This window comes from Pteropus alecto, unplaced genomic scaffold (genome assembly GCF_000325575.1).
Source record: "Pteropus alecto unplaced genomic scaffold, ASM32557v1 scaffold392, whole genome shotgun sequence".
In the NCBI taxonomy this organism is placed as follows: Eukaryota; Metazoa; Chordata; class Mammalia; order Chiroptera; family Pteropodidae; genus Pteropus; species Pteropus alecto.
Genome location: NW_006431933.1, coordinates 45,680 through 53,862, shown reverse-complemented (window position 1 = coordinate 53,862; position 8,183 = coordinate 45,680). Strand labels below are relative to the sequence as shown.

At 38.7% G+C, this 8,183-nt stretch overlaps 1 long non-coding RNA gene across 8 annotated transcripts in view; it reads left to right on the top strand.

Moving 5' to 3' along the window:
• Positions 1-8,183, top strand: part of LOC107195316 — a 173,908-nt gene that overhangs the window by 155,223 nt on the left and 10,502 nt on the right. The window contains exon 7 of one of the 8 annotated variants that reach the window (XR_003044775.1): positions 564-1,121. The exons of the other annotated variants lie outside the window; for them this stretch is intronic. This is a non-coding gene — a long non-coding RNA (uncharacterized LOC107195316). Of the gene's footprint in view, positions 1-563; positions 1,122-8,183 lie in introns of those variants that run through there. 8 annotated transcript variants of the gene reach the window in all.

The window sequence follows — 8,183 nt, the reverse complement described above, 5'->3', positions numbered from 1 at the left end:
ACACCAAAGCTCATCGGGTTCCTAAGTAATTTTCGAGAGTTTAAAGGGATTGTGGGCTCCAAAAATTTGAGAACTTGCTGTTATCGGTGACACAGAGCAGCTGTTCCTAAAGTGAAGTCAGGGAGCTCTTTATATCAGAAACACCTGAGTAATTTATTATAAAATGTAGATTCTCAGGTCTTGTGACAGACTGAATCAGGTTTCTTAAAGGGCCAACCTCTAATTCTTTTCATATATTGAAAATTTCAAACAAAACCAAAGTTGAATTTAATAAAGTTAAGGTAGTCCCTGCTAGTGTGGCCAGTTTTTCCAAGATCCTAGACAATTAAATTAAATACAATCCCTTTTCTTCCCAGAGATCCAAACCTCAGGAATTATGGCCACAGTTGTACAAATACAGTGATAAGAGTTCTTTAGACAATATTCTCCATTGTAATAACTTAGATATGGAGAGAAGTTGACATATGACAATGAATTGCACTCGATGCATCTTCTCTAGCTTGTTGTGGAGCCAAATATGTATTCTGAAGACTTTTCCTTCTTCTTTTCTTCCAATACCAAAGCCAACTACTGTGCTGGCCATTTGAGATGAAGCAGGGGTGCAGTAAAGCTGAGTTGAACACAGAAGAGTGGATCTTGGCAACTAAGACATACAGAAGCTGAATGAAGGAATGTGTTTTTCTGAAAAGCCACATCTGGACCCCTGGTTAACATCCTGCCTGGTCTTTTGCCTCAGACAAGAGGCCAACTACAGAAAACACACAGAATTGTAAATTTGTCCACATCTTTGATTTGTCAAATACAGTAACACAAATCCAGAGCACTTTGACTATATTCATGAATATGTGTGGGCATGTGCACTCACATTCATGTGTATATGATGTTGGAAATTTCAATATTCAACCGAGAAACGTCTTCCTGTAGTCTGCTTCCTGGATAAAACCCAATCTCTTCCTTTATGAATTCTCACAACAGGCAACTCTCAGTCTCTAGTAGTTGGAATAGCTAAGCAATGGCATGGATACGATCTAGGGTCTGGGAGTATATTTTCGGTACATAACACATGATTTCTTTTGCCTTTCTATGGCATTTATGTTATAGCACTAGAATATTTTTATAAAGTCAAGCTTCTCACATCTGATTCTCTATCACTTAATTCACTTGTGATTTTCTTTTGTCTTATTAATAGAGTTTTATATTTATCTCCCATTCCTTCCTCAACCTTATACTACTGTTCTTGCTATACATATCTCAAGTTTGTTTCATTCTGATAAAAAAATTATTCTCTAAAGTTCCTTCTGAGTTTTGTACAGCATAAAACATAAATGATTTTACTGATTTTATTTTTTCTGTAAAGCAAAAAATTTGGCTCACAATTCATTATGTGTTATAGAAGTAAGAAATGCAGGCATGGGACATTGATTTGAGCAAAGAAGTCAAAGAAACACTATCCAGAAAAATAAGTCTATAGTGGCTAAAAATATTGGAAGGATGAATTAGACTTATGTAAGCTTAGAGTGCAGGTCATTATAAAAGCTGTATTTGTGGGTTATTATCATAGTGCTTATTTCTTCCTTAGTATATTATCCCTGTGTACTAGCTGGTCTGCTGGCCAGAGAATGATATGCTCTGATTACTCACAGCTCCTTGCTATCTTCCTACTCCTTTAACCCCTCTTCTGAGAGGCCCTATTTGGCCACCCTCACTTCAGAACTGTCCCAGAGAATCATAACATCTTTCCTTCTTCTCTCCAGATTAAACTTTCATTTAAGGACAGTATGCTCTGGGCCAGATTTTCACCACAATCTAATGAGGTAGCAATTATTAGCCCCTGTTGACAAATAAGGAAAAGTAAATGCCAGAAAACTGATATTCTTGAGGTTACAACAACTAATGAGTATCAGAGCAAAGAGTTCTGGGTATTCATTCTACTAGCCTGCCTTATGTCCACCTACTTCTACAACTTCTCCTTACCTTCATTCCCTAAGTGGGTACAATGAGATAGGTTAATCTAAGCAGTTAGTGAGTGATGAATGCTCAATGTGCTCCTGGACAAGGGTAACTTTGAATCTTGAGGGAGAGGTCTTAGAGCTGGGAAAGACTCTGCTACACTTCCAGTGAAGTAGCATGAGATAGGGAATATGTTTGGGGTCAGAAGGAACCTCCCCAGGAACTTGAAATTGTACCATGTAGAGGAAGGCTCCAATCTGGCAATCCTTGGGCCATGTCTGGGAAATAGAAATATTTTGTTTGACCCACATAGTATTTTTTAAAAGTTGAATATTTGCAACCATTTAATAACTAGGAGATTCAATATAAAAAGCTAGATTTATGGCTTCTCTTGAAGAATTGGAGGATCTAATGTTATTGCACCCATATTCTTAGGTGACAGCAATCGGCTAGAGCTGCCCTCTGGAGAGACCCAGGCTCTCATGTAATCACAAGCCCTACAGATCTCCTAGTCTATTTCACTTATTTCTGGGATGCTGCAAGCATATGAGTTTGAATCCTCTGAAGTAGATGAAGAGGCACTATTCCTGAAGATTGAGGCTGTACAAAACCTGGAGACTGAGGTTCTGTTTCCTACTTTCCTTTAAGAAAGGAGGCAATGAATACATCAGCCCCCATATCCCAAGGCTGAGAAACTTCTGGTAAAAATAAGGCTCCCATGAAATAAAAGTGCCCCCAGCCTTGCGGGCAGAGCTTTGCAGTCTGATGGGGGCAGTGTTCTCAATAAGAGTCAGATTTTTGTCTCAATTTTAATCAAGGTGATGAGGGCCAAGGAGAGCTGGCAGCCAGCTACATTCACCACAATTTTTCCAAAAGGCATTGAAAATTGTCCATGTCCACAAAAATGGCAATAGGCCCATAAAATTTATAGGAATTTACCACTTTTATAAGCATCACACCTTCCTCTCACCTGGTCCTCCCAACGCCCACTCATGGGAAAACTGCCTCCCTCTGCTGATCCTTAACTAATCATGATGAATTTCTAATCAGCACAGGCACATAAAAAGTGATGTTCATTAAAAAGTCATCATAATTAACTATTGTAATAATCATAATTGTAACTGTAGCTAAAATTCATTGACCTTTTACTTTATAACAAGGCACCGTGCTGTGATATTCCAATGCCATATCTCATTCAATCCTTACAACAATCTTAGAACTAGTTATCATTATTATTCCCTTTCTACAGATGAAGAGTCTGAAACCAAAGAGTTAAGTAATTTGATAGAGATCACACAGCTAGAAATTCTTGGAGTCATAATTCAGGACCAGATATCAGGGATGGTACCCCTCATGTGGGCAAAGAAGGTCTCTATTTGCACTTTATTAATTTTAGAAATCTTTAATTAAAATACACAGTAGCTAGGTAAGATATGAAGTAATGCTAATTCTGTTTGCTTCTTTTTGTTAGCCAGTGCATAATGCTTCTACTCTGCTCTATATTTCCCTTTCCACATGGTTGGTAATAGAGAAGCAAGAGCCCTAATTATATTTTTGAAATTTCTCTGAGCACTTTTTGACTAAATATCTCAAATGTTGTTCCCATTCTTTTGCTCATTACCACATATGCTTGATTCGACTTAGTGCTTGATCTCAGTGATCCAAGACCTCAACCTCTGCAAGTACACTTCACTTTACATGTACCACATTAAGAAGCTTCTTCAATCAGAGTTTGATATGTGCTGAGATTTTTAGTAGCAAGTGGGAAAATTTGAGCAGATCTGTTGAAGTTCAGACAGTACCAATGAGTACCCCTTTAATGGGATGACTTAAACTTTATATACATGGAAATGTGGCACTTACATGTGTCTAAATAATTTTATGTCTTATAGAACACAAATATGGCTATTATTCTAATAGCCATCATCTTTCTCTTTTACTTGGGACTTCATGGGAAGGAACAACTCCATTCCCTTGTTCTCAGAAGGCTATTATTTTTTTTCCCCAAAAGAAAAATTTGATGTATGTTGAGTTTTCTTTAAGTGGTAGCAAAAAACAAAGGTACAAATGTAAGTTTTTTGTTTGTTTGTTTGTTTGTTTGTTTTAATTTGAAGTTCAGTGGGCAGCTCCAAATGTCATAAAAATCAACCCAATTAAATGTTTGGCTGGAAAACACCACAATGCATTGAACGCTGCTTAGGCTGGCTTCCTACAGTCTGAAACAACATGGTACAAAAAATGTATTCAAAGGCATTGGTTGTAGAAAAATTGCTACGCAAAGCAGGGCTGGGCAAGGTAGGTTTGGCAGATAAAGAAAAAAACCTTTTTGTATATGGGCCAGAAGTTAAAAGGGAGCGATAAAACCAAGACAGAACATTTTTATATCAAATCACAGACTTCACCTTTGAATTACAAAACAGGTGCCCTAAGGAAGTGGCCTGGTGATCCACCATCCATCATTATTGAAACCTGCAAGGCATGGGGACATATAAACAGTGTTTAGAGTGCCAGGACCCAGAGTGAGTTAAGGCATGTGGAAAGCATAAAGAGCACAAAAAGGACTCATTAAGTCATGTGCAAAACAAGATGAAGTACACAGAAGGCAGCTGCTCACCAAATGTGAGCCTGTCACAGGCTAAAAGAAAAATTCTTCAGCATTTTTCCCCTTTGCAATTGAGAAAAAGAATCCTCAACCTCCAAAATATGTAACCAATGATATATCGAAGAAGAAAAGAGTAAAAGAATTTGATTTTGAGAGTATACACACACACACACACACACACACACAGAATTTAAATTATACCCTGGGCACTGAAAGAAGACTTTTGGAGGGTGTAAGAGACTTCTTAAGAATGGGGATGGTACTGTAGGTCTGGTTCCCCAGGAAAGTCTCTGAGCCAGAGACTTACATTATGCTGCACCTTCAGAGCCAACACTAATGGTGGAATAAGGGAAGAAGAACTGGACAGAGGGAGAAATCGAACTGCAATTCCTTTACAACAAAGACCTGAGTTGATCCCGTGGTGGGCTCTGGAGTTGGGGTGGCCTTGTAGACTTTTCTCACTGTAAGGCAAGAGAGCCAGGCCTTTATAAACTCACTTCCATCAGTTGGTGAATGTGGGTTTATTCCCTGCACCGACTCCAGGAGTGAGTGGTGATCTTAGGAGAGGGAGCTCTCTTTAGCAGAATGTAATTACCAGAGAAGGACTCAGCTATAAATTTTCAACAGCCTAAGCTCCCGGAAGCTGGGGAAATGAGTTCTTTGGTCCTGAAAAGGGTATTTGGCAGTGCACTACCATATATCCCAATTTATAAAAGGAAGAGAAATTTAGATTCTAGAAACTATATGCCAGTGAAGTTAATATTGCATCTCAATCAAATTCTAGCATGACTATTAAATAGAAAAGGAAGTGGTGGCCACTAAGAACCTAGATGCGGTCATTGGGAACAAGCAACACCAGTGTTAAATGCATACATTTATTAGTGCCCATCATAGTGACAGCCCTCCAGATTCTACTTAACTTTGCCTTTTTCAGCATTTTAAGTCAAATACCTGGGTGAATACATATAAGGTATTTATCAAACCTACAATGACCCAGAGTTTGAAGGAAAGCCAAAATCAATAAATAAATATGATAAAATATTTTTTAAAACTCTGATCCAAAAAAATCAACAAAATGAAATTTAATGGGCATAATTGTATAGTAATTCACCAAGAACTGAAAAGTACAAGAAGGAACATATTTGATTTAACAGCAGCTTATAATGAAAGAAGACCTAAATGCATTAGTTTGTTTTAATATAATTTAAATCAGCAATGTAACATGACTGCCAAGAAAGTTAATTCAGTATTGAGATTCACTGAGAGAAATATAGTATCCGAACAATTGAAATAAAACACAATTTATCAGAGGCTCTAACAGAAAGAGTGCTCTATGAAAGATTAAATATGTGAGGTTTTTCTCTTCTTTAGAGAGAGAACAGATTATCACAGTGTAGGCAGAGGCAAGAAATCTGCCCCAGAAGGAATGGTGGCCTTGGAATCCCTGAGCGACTTTCTTGTCATGGTAGAATTAAATACCCTGGAAGGGGTGCCAGATAGACTTTAAGGTGGTCCCTATGATCTCCATCTCCTAGAATTCATACCTTTCTATAATCCCCTCCCCTTGAAGGTATGGAGGAATTATGACTTGCCTCTAACTGATGGAACATATTAATGGTGATGGGATGTAACTTCTGTAATTATATTTGGTTATATAAAATTCCATCTTCCTAGCAGACGTACTCTCTTTCTTCATTGATGACTCTGTAGAATCAGGCTTCTATGTTCTTAAGGGGCCTAAAGAGATGGCCACATTGCAACTGGATGTAGGAAGCCTATAGGAGCTAAGGGCAACCTCTAGCTGACAGCCAGCAAGAACTGAAAACTTCAGTTCACCAATCATAAGGGAATGAATTCTGCCAACAACCTGAGTGAGCTTGGAAGCAGATCCATCCCCAGTTAAGCCTCTGGATAAGAACTGAGCCTTGGCCAGCACCTTGATCACAGCCTAGCAGAGGACCCAGCTAAACTGTGCTCAGACTCCTGACTTACAGAGACTGTATATTATTTTAAGCTGCTAAGTTTGTGGTAATTTGCTACTCAGCAATATATAACTAATACAGAACGGAAAGACAGTAAAGAGGCTCCCTTACTGATTTGTGAGCAAAGAAAAGTCACTTCTAGGGAAAGGGCGTTTTTTTAGGAAGGAAGGAGAAGGTGAGGTGGAGTGAATGTTTGTGAGCTAACAAATGCTTGATCACTTACGTGGCCAGAACTGATCCAATCCCTGTGGCCACAGAAGGTGACTCTGATTGATCACGCCTGGATCCTGTGACTACCCTGAACATGAAGCCTTGGGGGAAAGTAACAGCAGACCTTGTTGATGCCCTTTTCTCAGACTACCTCTAGTTTACTGGTAACTGCAGAAGATAGCTTCCATCATGCTAACAACTTTTCAACCTCAAGTTCCCAAGCCTCTCTGCTTTTCTGCCTGAGGGCTTGCTCAGTCTTCCTGTAGGACATCCCAGAAATGCTAGATATATTATACTAACAAGAGCAACCCCCAAATGGGAGAGAGATGGGCGTCAGTGGTTAAGTACTTCAGCTTCCCTCACCCTTGATGGTACAATTGTGAGGCATGTTCTGTACATTTCTGAAAGTCCCAGTGTGACTGAGCAAACTGTCCATTAGCACACCCTTTTTACCTTTCCTCCCTTCCTGTTTCACTTCCCACACTCTTTAAGTGTTCTTCTGTTGTCACCTCTCAAATTAACCACTTGCACCCAAGTCTTTGTTTCACAGTCTGTATTTGGAGAAGCCCAAAGTAAGATAGAAGGTCAAACCCACTTGTGTCACCCAAATTGTTGGTAAGTGGTGTTTCCAAGTGAAAACAGAGGAAATGCATTCAGAGCAAACCTAAAGACCAGATTTCACTGCAGTAGTAATTTTGCCAAATCATTATTCTTATTCCACAGGGAATATTAAAATCAGTATCCTGTACTTCTAATCTTAGCCATTCCCTTTACTGTAGAAAGCCTACTGGGCAACTAGACAGGCCAAGTTAGAGTGCAGATTGATTGGAGAAAGCCCATCCCTTCACCAAATAAAAAAAAAGAAAAATATAGGTTTAGTAGATAGTATTTCAAAGATGTGGTATCATTTCTTTATTTCTAAAAGTGAACTTCACAAACAAGCAGCTCTCTATAGTTGAGGGAAAATTTAACAAAGTGTGAAGAAAATGTCATTTTGTATATATACAGAATATCTTATTTTGATGCCATTAACAAGATTCAGGCAATGTGTTCATATTTCTTTGCTTTAGTCCAGATAGCTCTAGAACTCGATACTCAGAAGCTATATTGTTAATTTGTTTTTCTTGGTGACATTGGCTAACGAAACCAGTAAGTTTCAGGTGTACAATTTAATAGCAAGGCATATATATTGCATTGTGTGTTCCCCTCCCATAGTTGGATTTCTTTCTGTCACCACATGTTTGACCCCTTTTACCCCACCTACATCACTCCTTCCCCCTCCTCCCTACCCTCTGGTAACTACTAGTCTATTGTCCATGTCCATGAGTCTCTGTTTGTTTGTCCTGTTTGTTTGTTGCTTTTAAGTTCATATCCCACATATAAGTGATATCATGTGGTTTTCAACTTTTTCTGTCTGGCTTATTTCGCTTAGCATGATT